The sequence below is a fragment of the Lactuca sativa genome, chromosome 8 (assembly GCF_002870075.4).
Source record: "Lactuca sativa cultivar Salinas chromosome 8, Lsat_Salinas_v11, whole genome shotgun sequence".
In the NCBI taxonomy this organism is placed as follows: domain Eukaryota; kingdom Viridiplantae; phylum Streptophyta; class Magnoliopsida; order Asterales; family Asteraceae; genus Lactuca; species Lactuca sativa.
Window position 1 is genome coordinate 106,309,637 of NC_056630.2, and position 14,564 is coordinate 106,324,200.

Below are 14,564 nucleotides of genomic sequence, written 5' to 3' on the forward strand. Positions count from 1 at the left end.
TAGATAAGTTACAGGCAACCTAAATGGCCAAAACGACCCCATATATAACATCTGAATCTTGAGGTACATTTCATTTATTTAAATTTGGATGTTTGGAGTTGCCACGATGTGGTGTAGGCACCTCCATGACGTGGTGATGCACTTTTGGACATGAACTTCATTTAATCCACCACAACATGGTAGTCTATGGGTCATGGATTGGCTGCCACTTGTGATGGGTTTTGAGCATTCTAACACTTCCTAAGTGTACATGCAACCCTAATAAACCTTGGATCTATGTTTGTCTAAGATACATGCAAATAATTATTTTTCCAAGGTTCATATCCTAACTAGCATGGCATGGGGAACATGAATCAAATAAAGCTAGTAGAAATACTTACCTTGTAGTTGTAGTTGATTCCTTGGAGTTTTAGAGCCTAGCACCAATAGTGTGGATGCCTCAAATGGAAATCACAAATCACCACAAACTTGGAACTTTCAGAGAATAGTCACTACTATCTTGAAATCGGACCTCACCTCAACAAGTGTCAACTAGTATGATTTCAAGAGCCAAGACCTCCTTTATATAGTGTGGTGGATTAGGGTTACATCCATGTAAACCCTAATACCCATGTCTCTTCATTTCCATGAGATCCATGGGTTAAAGCTCCATGGAGTATCCATGGACTTCTTCCATGCAAGCCTAGCCCATTCCAAATAAGCATAAGCCCACACTATATAAATATAGAAGCCCATATTTAATTAGTAATATCTTTGATCACTAAATTAATCCTAGATTAATTATAGATCACTACTAATTAAATAATATGATCTTATATTAATATGTTAGAACTTATAATATATTAATAAATCATAACTTGTACTATTCTCAAATATTATCCATAAATTGTTCGGGTGAAGTGCAACCCAAATGGACCATGCCGGGTCGGGTCAAGTACATACCAAATATAGTTATGGGCTTAGACACTATATCCAACAACTTGGTGGTTTAAACCCTAATTTTTCGGTTTGCACCCTATTTAAAGTAATGAGGAGGTTATGGTTTGTCCATATTCAGCCTCCATCACCCTCCTAAACCCTGAAGAAAACCTAATTCCTTTCCTCCGTTGTTAAAGCTCATTTTGGTGCTTTTGGAAGACCTTGTAGGAAGAAGGAAGAAGAAGTGAGTGAAGATCCAACAAGAAAGTTTCCAATCCTCGTCTTAGCACACTTCTAGACCTCTGTAAGTATCCAAGACTCCACCTTTATGTTGTTAGGTTGCTAGATCTTTAGTTTAGTCCCATATTATTCTTTTTTTGTTAGTTGGGATGGTGAGATCCCATAAAGTTTCCAACTTTTTGAATCTCTAGGACATTTGGGGTAGTTGATGGTTTGGATCTGAAGTATGGTTGGATTTTTGAGCCACGCATGAGATTTTTTGGTCATAATCCTTATTTCGATATAATATGAGTTCAATACATGCATGTTTATAAATCACCAACTTTTAGGTTAGTTTTTGTGTTGGAAACTCTTATAGAGTTGATGGACTAAGAAGTCTAGAGATTAAGTGCTTAATGGTTAAGTCCATGTCATGGTTTGCCTTTATTGGACCTAGGGTTTGTGATCTTGATCTATTGGATGGTCTTAAGGGATAAAGTTGGAAACTTTATCCATCTATACCATAGGAAGGACTAGATCTGAGCTTTGGAGTTCTTGGGATCGAAGGAAATGACTTAACCCATTAAGTTGTTAATAACCCATTAAGTTGACTTTTGGTCAAACTGCTATTTTTGGAAGGTGGGCTAAGGGTTTACTGTGTGTAACTATATAGGTGGTGTATATCATCTGTATTTTTGGCAGTGAGAGTAGTAGCAGTTGACTATCGTGTGATAGGTGAGTCTTCTCACAGTATTTATCGGTCAAAGGCACCAATGTCGACCCACGGGATTATGGTATGTAGTATGCTAGTTGTCTTTGTGATACTTGCATTAAAGACCATGGGGGTAGCCCATGACATTTGTATGAAAGACCATGGGATAGCCCATGACACTTATGTGTAAGATCTTGGGGTAGCCAAGGCACTACAAGGGACGACCATAAGGGCACCCCATGGAAATGGTATTAAAGATCATGTAGATAGCCCATGCCACTTTTATGGATGACCATTGGGGTAGCCCATGGAGATGTTTTTATGGTATGTGGTATTTTGGGGAATTGTCTAAGCTTTATTCTTATGTTTTTGTGGTTTAACATTTTCAGGTACTTCCAGTTCGAGAGGGGAGGGCCTAGCATGATCGCACAACATCCCCTTATGATTTCTGCATCGATGATCATTTTACTCTAATGTTTTTGACACATTTGTTTTATGATGGTTTTAAGACACACAATGTATGGTTTTGGCAATTTTAAAAATGAAAAATTTTATCATTTGTTTTGGAATGTTACAAGTTGGTATCAAAGTCTTGGTTTGAGGGATTCAGGCACACTCTCGAGTGTGTTTGAACTCAAACTGATGAATTGACAATCTTTTATAAAAGAAAACATTTTCTAAAAATATTTTTACAAAAGGGGGTGCGATGCATGCAATCATCCGAGATCAAGTAAGTGATTCCCAAAATACCCATACCTGAGTATTATGATTACTGTGATGATATGTGAATTTCATGCTAGAGTAGGGATAAGGATACCTTTAGGAATCGTATGATAGAATTGCATGATTTTTTTGATGCCTTATAGTCTAGGAGGGTTTTGATGATATGAATTACTTGGAATCAATATTGACAGAGTTATTTGCTAAGGTGTCATTTGTTTTTGTCTACAAATCTTATTGGCCTCTTATGTTTGCATGGCGCAGACTACGCGCATACATTAGGCTTTGCAGACTGTTAGTTTTTTTTTTCTTTGAAGAATGCATACTTAAAAAAGTTTGTGCGTCCTCTTCTTGGCGCAAATATGGACTAGAGTCTTCAAACCTCTTCAGACATCTTGTAGTCTAAACACACACACACACACACACACACACATATATATATATATATATATATATATATATATATATATATATATATATATTTGTTTTTTAAACTTAGCTTTATTACAACTTTATCTATTATAAACAATTTTTAATAAAAAAAAATTACAATACTTAAAGAAAAAAGGTTCGGTGGCACAATAATGACCTGTGTGACAAATTTATAAATAAATATTTAATTACATTAAGGTTATTGAAGTTGTTTATATAGACTTGAAAAAAAATCTTAATATTGTCTTATATTTTTTTGTTTCAAATTTTATAAAACATTATTTAATACAGTATCATTCATTTATTGGGAAAAATATTTATGCCACTTTTAATTGATTTAATTGAAAAGGTAAAATGAAAATTTTGAAAATTTTTATTTCAAATCAAAGTTTATTTCCATCCAATTTGTGTGTTAAATATATTATCCATAACTACAATGTTTAGGTATAACTTTGCGGCTAAAGTTTGCTGGTTTTTATCAAATATATACGTTAATTCATATCATTTTATTTTCACTTTTATATAATAATACATAAAAGTTGATATATATTTGTTAATTATCTATAATAAAGTCTTAAAATATTGAAAAACTCTTTTAAGTTTTTTTTTAAATAAGTTTAATTAGATTTTAGTTTATTCTAATAACCTGCAAATGTTAAAAAAAAACAAACAATATTCTTTCAGACTGCAGACGTTTGGTCCACCTCTTCTACTGTAGAGATCTGCAGATATGGTCCGTAAATTGCAAACATTTTACCTTAGTAAAAACAAACAACACCTAAGTGTATGTTCAAAAATTGTATACAGTTATGATCATATAGCCTTAGAATGATTGATTTAGCCTTATTTCCCGTTACTTGTTTTGTTGTGGGATTAAGGTATAATCATTATTCGACCGTCTATTTGATCTCGTATTGTGTACAATTTGCATGCATAAGGCTACCGGTGATGTTAGTAGTAGTTCATAGTATTGTAGAGGCCATTACGTCGAGGATTCCTAGGAGAGCCTAGGGAGTGCCACAGTGGATTGGCTACCAGTGGTGTTAGTAGTAGTTCATATGTATGTTGTTTAACATAAGGATTGTATGTTTTTCACTTTAATGGGGGTGACTTAGAAGATTCGGGATGGTTCTTGAGGAAAGCACAAATATGCGTGGAAGTAGTATTGGGATCATACTACTGAAAGCATAGGATCTGTACTCAAGTCATTGATGGTCTCGTAGATTCTAAGGAGCTTACAAAGTGAGAGTTCCCTTTAGTTTATTCTAATCATTTATATGTTTGTATTTCAATATGATGACCACCCCGAGGAGGAGTTACTTGTTTGGTTGTGAGATTATGGTATAATCATTATTCGACCGTCTATTTGATCTCGTATTGTGTACAATTTGCATGCATAAGGCTACCGGTGATGTTAGTAGTAGTTCATAGTATTGCAGAGGCCAGTGCGTCGAGGATTCCTAGGAGAGCCTAGGGAGTGCCATAGTGGAATATGTATGTTGTTTAACATAGGGATTGTGTGTTTTTCACTTTAATGGGGGTGACTTAGAAGATTCGGGATGGTTCTTGAGGAAAGCACGGATATACGTGGAAGTAGTATTGGGACCATACTACTGAAAGCATAGGATTTGTACTCGAGTCATTGATGGTCTCGGGGATTCTAAGGAGCTTACAAAGTGAGAGTTCCCTTTAGTTTATTCTAATCATTTGTATGTTTGTATTTCAATATGATGACCACCCCGAGGAGGAGGTACTTGTTTGGTTGTGAGATTATGGTATAATCATTATTCGACTATCTATTTGATCTCGTATTGTATACAATTTGCATGCATAAGGCTACCGATGATGTTAGTAGTAGTTCATAGTATTGCAGAGGCCAGTGCGTCGAGGATTCCTAGGAGAGCCTAGGGAGTGCCATAGTGGAATATGTATGTTGTTTAACATAGGGATTGTGTGTTTTTCACTTTAATGGGGGTGACTTAGAAGATTCGGGATGGTTCTTAAGGAAAGCACGAATACGCGTGGAAGTAGTATTGGGACCATGCTATTAAAAGCATAGGATCTGTACTCGAGTCATTGATGGTCTAAGTAGCTTACAAAGTGAGATTTCCCTCGAGTTTATTCTAATCATTTGTATGTTTGTATTTCAATATGATAACCACCCCGAGGAGGAGGTTTTGGTTCCGATTCTGGCTCTGGTGTAGAATCGATTGATGAGCAGTTGCACGAGTTTATCAAGTTGAAGATTACTCGTGGTATTATAGAGACAACCCCTGTGATTTTCGGTATCATCAAGGAGGGGATCATAGAGCTTTTGGACGAGCATCTCGGGGTTTTTCGAGTCGATATCGCGTCAGAACAGTTAGGGGCATGTACTCTCTCGTTAACGGAGTTCAAGGCTTGTGGAGCCCTAAAGTTCTTTGGGGCTAAGGACCCAATTGCTAGTCGCCGATTGATCACTAACATGGAGAATGCTCAGCGAACGAGCTTCTTCCCCAAGGAGTCGAAGGTAGGAATCACATCCTGCCTTTTTAGGGACCAAGCTTATGACTGGTGGGAGAAAGTTGGTTATGTTGTGGGATCTGCGACGCTGATATCCATGACTTGGGAGGATTTTGTGTCAAGGTTTCAGGCTGAGTTTGCACCAAAAATTGAGGTGAAACAACTAACGAGGGGGTTCCAGGAGCTTCACCAGACTATTGAGACTGTGGCGGAGATCACCGCCTAGTTCCAAAAGAGAGCTTTATTGGTTCTGCAGTATGTGGTAGACGAGGAGATGAAGAAGACAAAATACCATGACATGTTGAGGGATGACATCCGGGAGTTTGTGAGCATCTCCAGTTGCAGGACATTGGAGGACATGGTTGCTAGGATCCGAGAACGGTAAATTGATTTAGAGCTTCTTAAGAAGCATAATTTGGTTCAGGTTTAGTCAGTGGAGGGCTCTGGGAAGAAGCCCAAGGTGTTTGACTCGTGACCTAGAGGCCAATAGGGCCGAAACCGATGAGGCAAGCACGTGTAACCGCACTATGGGGCATGTCGAATCAGTGGTTCGGGCTGCTCCAAGTGCAACAAGACGGGTCACATGAGTAGGGATTGTACCCAGGTAGCGGGATTGGTTTGCTTTCATTGCAATCAGATGAGCCACAAGAAGGTCGAGTGCCCTAGATTGACAGGAGGAGTAGTGGTGGCTCCTGCACCAGCCACTTTGAGGATCACCAATGGCTGTCTGGGCAAGGCAGAGGCCCCTGTGGTGAAGAACAGAGCATTCCAGTTGACAGTCAAGACGACAAGAGCAGCACCATATGTGCTTACCGATATGTATCTATACCTTATCTTTTACTGCTTTCCTTACTTATGCTTATGTTTTATTTGATCATGATTTGGGGCATTCTTAGTCAATGGTATGACCGCTCATGTGCATTTCCATTTTGGGGCTACCCGATCTTTTGTATATCTTGCGCTTAGCAAGAAGTTTAGTGACGCACCAGGGACTTTGGACTACCCTTTGGAGGTGTAGATCGCCGATGATCGCTCATTTAGCGCTTCGAGGGTTCATCGGGGTTGTGTTCTGAATATTTTCAGCGAGAGATATTATATTGATCTGGTTTCGATTCCCCTGTGAAGGTCGTTGGTTATTGTGGGTATGGATTGGTTGGGCCCCAATGAGGCTATGATTTATTGTGAGCACCAGTTAGTGAGAGTTCGGACCCCAAGTTGGGGAGAGCCGGTTGTTCATGGCGAGGGCGCTTAGCATGGACCGGCTCTCTGTTCAACTGCGAGAGCTAAGAGATACATGCAACAAGGATATTTTGGATTTCTCTTAACGCCAATGACAAGTCTAGAATCGAAAACCACATGGTTCCCTAACATAGTTCAACCCGGTCGGTTCAAGGGAAAATCGACTTTAACTAGGCCGACACAACTAGAAAATTAACAATTTCAATATGTGTAAAAGTTAGTGATGAAAGGACAACGATCATTCTTTATTTTTTTTACTAAAATCAATTTATACTTGGAGCAAGTTTGTCTAAATCACGCCTTATCAAGCTTATCGTGTGAAAGTATGAAAGAGAAAATATTCATTTATAATAAAAAATCACCACCACTTTCTTTTGAAGTGGAAGTGGGATTCTATCATGCCAAAAATATGATATGCACTTTATTGTCTATATTTTATACCTCTTTTTTCTTTCATTTTTTCGCCAAACACATTAAGCTAGTTCATTCAAAGTATTTAAAGTAGGTCCTAAATATTTATTTATATAACATATTATAAATATTTTTAACTTAGGTAGGTGTGACCCACCTTAGCACAAAGTAGCATCTAGCCCTCTACTCAACACCATGAACATACGATTTTCTTGTCCTTGTTCTTCAAAAACCGATTTATGGGTTTGTTCTTCATAACTCGTCAGATAATCAATCATTCTCCACCCCTTTTAAATCGCTACATTGGATCAGCTTCAAGACAAGAATGAACAGATAACATGGGATTATTTTATTGTCAGAAAATCATATTGGTCGGAGACTTTCTAGAGAAGATGATCGAATAGTCGTCAGAGATGTCATTGGATGTGAAACTATTTGTTTTACCTGCAATACCTTGGTTAAATGGTATATTGTGAACATCATAAACAAATTAAATGATAGATTATAAAAGAAATATAATGATATATATTGAAAACCATAGATAAGTTCAATAGTAAAAAAATGTACAAAGAAAAACCTTAAGTGACTAAATATACTAATATAATAAAATTGGTTATTCATATTAGTGATTATCCTTGTTTTTATTATTATTGACATGTAATTTCATTATTATTGACTATTAGTTTCATTTTGTATCTATTCAGGGTATTCATTATATGTATTCGTTATGTAATTTTATGTATTCGTTATGTAATTTTGTATACTACTTTCTGTATCTCACAAAGATTGGTCATTTTACTTCAATTATCAGATATCATTGTTTCATTTTTCCATCAGACTTCACATGTATATTTGGTCTCACATGTTATGTGTTTATTTTTCCTATACTAGTATTTATTAACACTAATTTATTGATGTACAATGCACATGCAAATTCCACTGATTAGTGGGATTTACATGTGATATTGATTTTGACAATTAATCCTTATTTTCATGGAAGCTTCATGTGATATCATGCTCTAATTCTTTTAGATCAAAATTTAATCTTATATTATAACATATAATTATTACTATATAATTATTGAAATTGAAAAAAATGATTAGATTTACATATTTAATTATTTATAAACACAGAAACTACTAATTAAATCAAATGTTGATAAAACAAAAGATGAATTGATACCATCCAAAACTTAATATACATATTTTATAACATTAACTTTTGTTATTCTATAATATCATATAAAAATAAATTATTATTTATTCAATATATATAAGAATTACACTTCTATAATACATGTTATAAAAAAAACTCTACCATAAAAAATTTAAGATTTTATAATCTTCTACTACACAACCAAATAGTTATTGCTAAACAAGATTATAAAATATACATACATTATAAAACACATAAGACTCGGACACAAATTACATTTATAACCCAAATAATTAACAAAAAAGGACAAGCAAAAGAATGCACAATCCAACAAATGGAACCCTTAAATTTGTACTCGAGTGAAAAGAGTTGATCACAACAACCATTCAACAAGATTCTCTCACTAGAATTAAAAAAAAGTCTGCAAATATATCTTTAACAAATATGCCTACGCATTAAATTGCGAAATAGTCATGAAAATCAATTAAATTAAGCTCGGTGGACTAACTCAAGTATTCGGCATATTTTCATGATAAGGTATAATGTTTATTAAGTTTTTAAAAGAGCTATGAAAAAAGTAACACATTGTGTGCAACCAAAAAAATATGATACATAAGGCTCAATTTGATACATCACTTGTGAAATTTTACATCCTTACCATCGTAACAAACATGTAAAAACCAAAATTTTGATTTTTAAACTATACTAGAACATGCTTATCATTCAAGGAAACCCGTTTAGCTAATAAAAACTTATTATAGTTCCACCTTTTAAGCAAGAAGTCTTTGATTAGAAGCAAAGGCAAGAATGCTAAATACGGAAGGAAGTATGAATATTTCCATTTTTTCATGTAACTTCCCATTGAATTGATTACTTTTTTCAAATGGGAAAAAAGGAAAGAAAAAGCATGGAACAAGAATTAGATTCTAACTTTATATTATAAACAAATAGATAAACAGAAGGGGAGTTATGCTTGGAACTTTCTTGAGAATATCAAAATTACAACATTGTTAGTATCTTAATCTTAATTAAATATTCTTAAACTTTTTCTTTTTAATTATTTTCATAATCATATGAAATAATGACAAATGTTATATTTTGATAAAATTGATAATATTTTAAGACACTTGTTATCATTTTACATTGATAGTAAGATAAATAGAAAGAAAAATAAAAAAATATTTAATTTTTCGTAACAAATATATATTTAAATTAGATGGGTCATTCTTCTAAGGCCCCGTTTGATATGCGTCTGTCCGAGTCAAGTCAGACGTTTTTTGCTGACTCGGTCAGCAAAATGTGTTTGATAATCCAATTTTGTCCATCTGACTCGGTAAGAAATGTCTGGTCGAGAAAGGAGTTGGCAAAAGGCTGACTAAGAAAGAAAACATGGCTTTCCAATAATACCCTTGGCCTTGGATAAAAATTTACAATTCAACAAAGGAAATTGGAGGTTATGGGAATGGAACTCGGGTCTCCCCTACACAATGGCGTTTACCAACAAGCTAAAGGGTTTTTTGTGTTTTAATCTCTAAAATACCATATTTAATGTCTATTATGCTGGAAGTTTTTATATACATTATTATTATTATTATTATTATTATTATTATTATTATTATATTACTTTTACCATTATTACTATTTTTATTTATTATTATTATTATTAGCACCAGGGTAAAATGGTCATTTCGTATCAGTCAGCACATTCAGTCAGATGTACAATCAAACAACATGTGTTCTTACTCAGTCAAAATTTATTACTCATACAGACCTTTCTCAATCAGCAGTTTCTAAGTTAGCAACTATCAAACGACCCCTAAGACACATAGACATGTTTTTCGTCATATATTGTAGAGGTCCCCCCCCCCCCCCCCCCCCCGCGGACACACACACACACAAACATATATATATATATATATATATATATATATATATATATATATAGAGAGAGAGAGAGAGAGAGGTAGAATCATTTGAGAGCCTATAGTTTCACGAAAACCCGAGAACTAAAAGTGGAACGTCAAATCAAAACTTTTAATGGCCTAGATCAAACATTGCATATTAATTATTAACATTTTCAATGGTAACACTGAGTTTTTACAATAAATTACAAGGGTTGTTAAGGAACAAAAACTAAAGTGTTTATATATATATATATATATATATATTGAAACTCCATTGTTGATCGTATGAATCCATATCGGTTACATTTGAAGATGAGCTCATTCAGACGATCATAAAAAGACTCAATTGTCTCTCCTTCCTTTTGCTTAAACTCTCCTAATTCAAACATACATTGTTTGACTGAACTGATTTTCGTTTTTTCGCTTGCTTTATACTTTTCCTTTAAAGTATCCCAAATCTCTTTTTTAGTCTTACAGTTACGCACGTTATTGTATACAACTGGAGGAAGAGCACCTTTGAGTTCACACATACACTTCTTTTCATTCTTCAACAATCTCTCAGACTGTTTATTAACATTTTGATTGTTAGAAGAAGTTCCAATACTCTGAGAAGCAGCAGGAGGACGAACATCACCGAGAATACACTTTCATAGTTCCTCATCAATTCCGTTCAAATAATCCTCCATTCGATCAGCCTATTGATCGTAGAACTCAAGAATCACCATAGGAATCTTCTTCGATATACCAAGAAGGTAAGAGTAAGAAGTCATGGTGTTCATGTTAAAGTTCGCCACTGTTGTATGAAAATTTTTGAGAAAAGCTCAAATCAAATTTAGATCAAACAGCTAAAACACTCAGAATTTAATAAACGAGCACTCGATTTTACAACTGGAACGCAAAATCAAATCACAATAGATAATCTAAGATGATTTTCTGAAACAAAAGAGTGGAAAATTGAAATCTAGAACGAGACTCAAAACTTTTGCAAAAACTCAAAAAAAAAAAAAAAACAGATCAATCCTGTATGAATCCTGCTCTGATACTAAATGTAGTTGTAATGAAATCGAGAATGAATTATGAGATCAGAGTAAAGTAAGAATGATGAACACGACATCTAAATAAATCATGTTTGGCTCAATTATGCTTTCAGTAAGTACATAGAGTGTTTATAAAAAATGACGAAAGTTCTTATCTATCTCTAGTACACATCCCATATTTATAGGGATCATGAAAGCAAACAAAAAATACGAGGGACTGACCAATGAAAGCTTTGATACATAAAGTGCCCTTATAATAAAATAACAAACTGTCAAAACTATCCATGACCTTCGACACATCACAACAATATTTGACATCTACATAAAATACTTAAATTGTTAATTTAAATATAACATTACATGGTCAACTTAAATATAAATTTCAGTTCCACTTAAAAAAATCCAAAAAATATTATGTAAATAGTTAAAAGTGATAGATTGTAGTGTTAAATGCAAAAACTAAATTGTAATCTCAATTTTGATGGGTTTTGAGCAAAACATCAATCATATGGTGTACATGCAAAACTCTAAAGCTTTGGATCTAGGTTTCTCTGTTGTACATGCAAGTTATCCAAAGCTTATAAACCCTAGATCTAGAATATCAAAACAAAATAACATATAAAATAGGTTTAGGTGATTACCTTTTGATTGTTGCAAGAATCTTCAAGCTTTGAGAGCCAAGTATCACAAATGTAATACCTCTAATCGATCACAAACACCAAGGCAAGAAGGATAATCTTGGAGAGAGGATATGGAGGCACAAAATCAGCTCTAAGGACTCTCGGGTTCTTGTGGTAGCCGATTTCGGATGCCCAAGGGATCCTTATATAGCTGAGCTGCTAGGGTATCAGTCAAAACCCTAATTGGATAGCTTAGGCCCTAAGTAGCCCCAAGAACCTTCTAGAATAAGGCCTTGGACGATTTCAAGTTGGGCTTCCACCCTAATTTCGTCCACCCCCTTGATCCACAACCCAAAATCCAGTTATCTTATAATTGCAATTCCAGTCCCCCTAAGTTCAATTAATCTCTTTAATCACAGAATTAATTTCTTAATTAATTATTGATCAATATTAGTTAACTAATATGATTTTTCTTGTAATATATTATTCTTATAATATATTAATAAACCATAATAACCTCTTTCTCCATTAATCATCCAGTTAAGTTGCTTTGGTGAAGGCAACCTAAAAGGACCATGCTACAACCGGTTCAAGTACATACCAAATATAGTTATGGACTTAGACACCAATCCAACAGTCTCCCACTTGGATAAGTCTAATAACTATAAATGCAAGTACGACTTCAAAATCCGATTAGCAATCGTAGATCTCAAAAGCCACTGTCAAACTCTGACTCGTCCTTTAGACAAGGGATCGTATAGTCCTACGTTCTCAAGATATCGTACGAACAATTACATGGAACATAGTCATACTTATTGTCCAGTAGTTTGTTTCTTGATCTCTGATTTGTCTGACATAGAACTTAATTGAACACATCAGTTCAGTCCTGACCGGGCCCAGTACATATGTCAAAACAAATCATCGAGGGGCCCATATATCGCTTTTACCCTCTTAGGATAAAAGGAACACATAAACTTCGACTTATATACATTTACTATTCACTCATCAAATCATGCACAATAATACGTTTTATAACATCAAGTTACTGATGCGTTTACGCATTATCAATGCACAACCAACTTGTAAACAACAAACCATATATCTAGATTTAAAGACTATATGATATTATCGTCTTGCGATCACTCGTGAAAAATTCCATGAACTGATGCCAGCAAGTGTGGGTTTAATCCAATGCTCAAATCTTATTTCATAAGCACCCATGAACGTTGCAACAAACTTTTGTTATGTCTAATACATTTTAAACAGTCTACAAACCAATTCATGACAGTCTTCTTTCATATCTACTTCCAACATATGAACGACTGTGGACTATTCGAATAATCTTATTATTCAGGAAGTCAAAACACGCAAAGTGAAACAATATGTAAATAATTAACACAAGACAATAACTTTATTTATAAATAATACTTCTTTATTTAATCATCAAATGTTAATTACAATTTATGTATTACACGTTTCGAAACTATCTAATCTAAAATAATATCGTCCTTCAGCCCAATGCTCCTAGCGTGTTGCAAGTGCTTAACCCTACTCAGTCCCTTCGTAAGGGGATTTGTTGGGTTATCTTCTGAAGATACCCTCTTCACTACGAGGAGTCCCTCTTCTACCTGATGTCTGATGAAGTGGTATTTCCTGTCAATATGCCTGGATCTGCCATGATCCCTTGGTTCCTTGGTCAAGGCAACTGCACCTTCATTATCACAGAAAACTTCCATAAGCTCCTTTATGGATGGAACAAATCCAAGGTCTCCGATGAAGTTCTTCAACCATATTGCCTCCTTCAACACTTCCCACGCTGCTATGTACTCTGATTCGCACATTGAATCAACTACGGTTTCCTACTTGGAACGTTTTCCAAGTCACTGCTCCTCTATTCAGGGTAAAGACCCAGTCTGACTGAGATTGATAATTATCTCGGTCTATTTGAAAGATGGCGTCACTATACCCTCGCACCCTTAAGTCATCACTCCCACCGAGGATAAGAAACCATTCCTTGGTCCTCCGAAGCTACTTAAGAATATTCTTGACTGTGGTCCAATGCACTCTACCAGGGTTCCCTAGATATCTGCTGACTATACTCAAAGCGAAGGCTGTTGGGTTTTAAACATACTAACAATCCTATGGTTTACATGCAACCCTAGAAACCTTGGATCTATGTTTTCTCTAAAATACATGCAAATTTGATTTCTAAGGTTTACAACCTAACTAGCATGTTATGGGGTACTTGTAATACAAAACTTTAAGTAGAATAACATACCTTTCTTTTGTGGTTGAATGCTTGGAGTTTTAGAGCCTAGCACAAATAGTGTGGATGCCTCAAGTGGTGTCACAAATCACCCAAAAAAATTTGGAAATACTTGAGAGAATATGATGCTTGCTAAAATCAGCCAATCCTTGTTTCTCACACACACTAGTGCCAATTCTAGAACCAAGGACCTCTTTATATACAATGGAGGATTAGGGTTACACCCTAATACCAATGACTCTTCATTTACCTAGGATCCATGGGTTAAAAGCTCCATGGACTATCCATGGACTTCCATATACTCTTAGCCCATCCTAAATAAATCTTAGCCCAATCCATATATATGTAAGAGTCCATATTTAATTAGCCTCTTTTGATCACTAAATTAATTCCAAAATTAATTCTTGATCAACACTAACTAAATAATA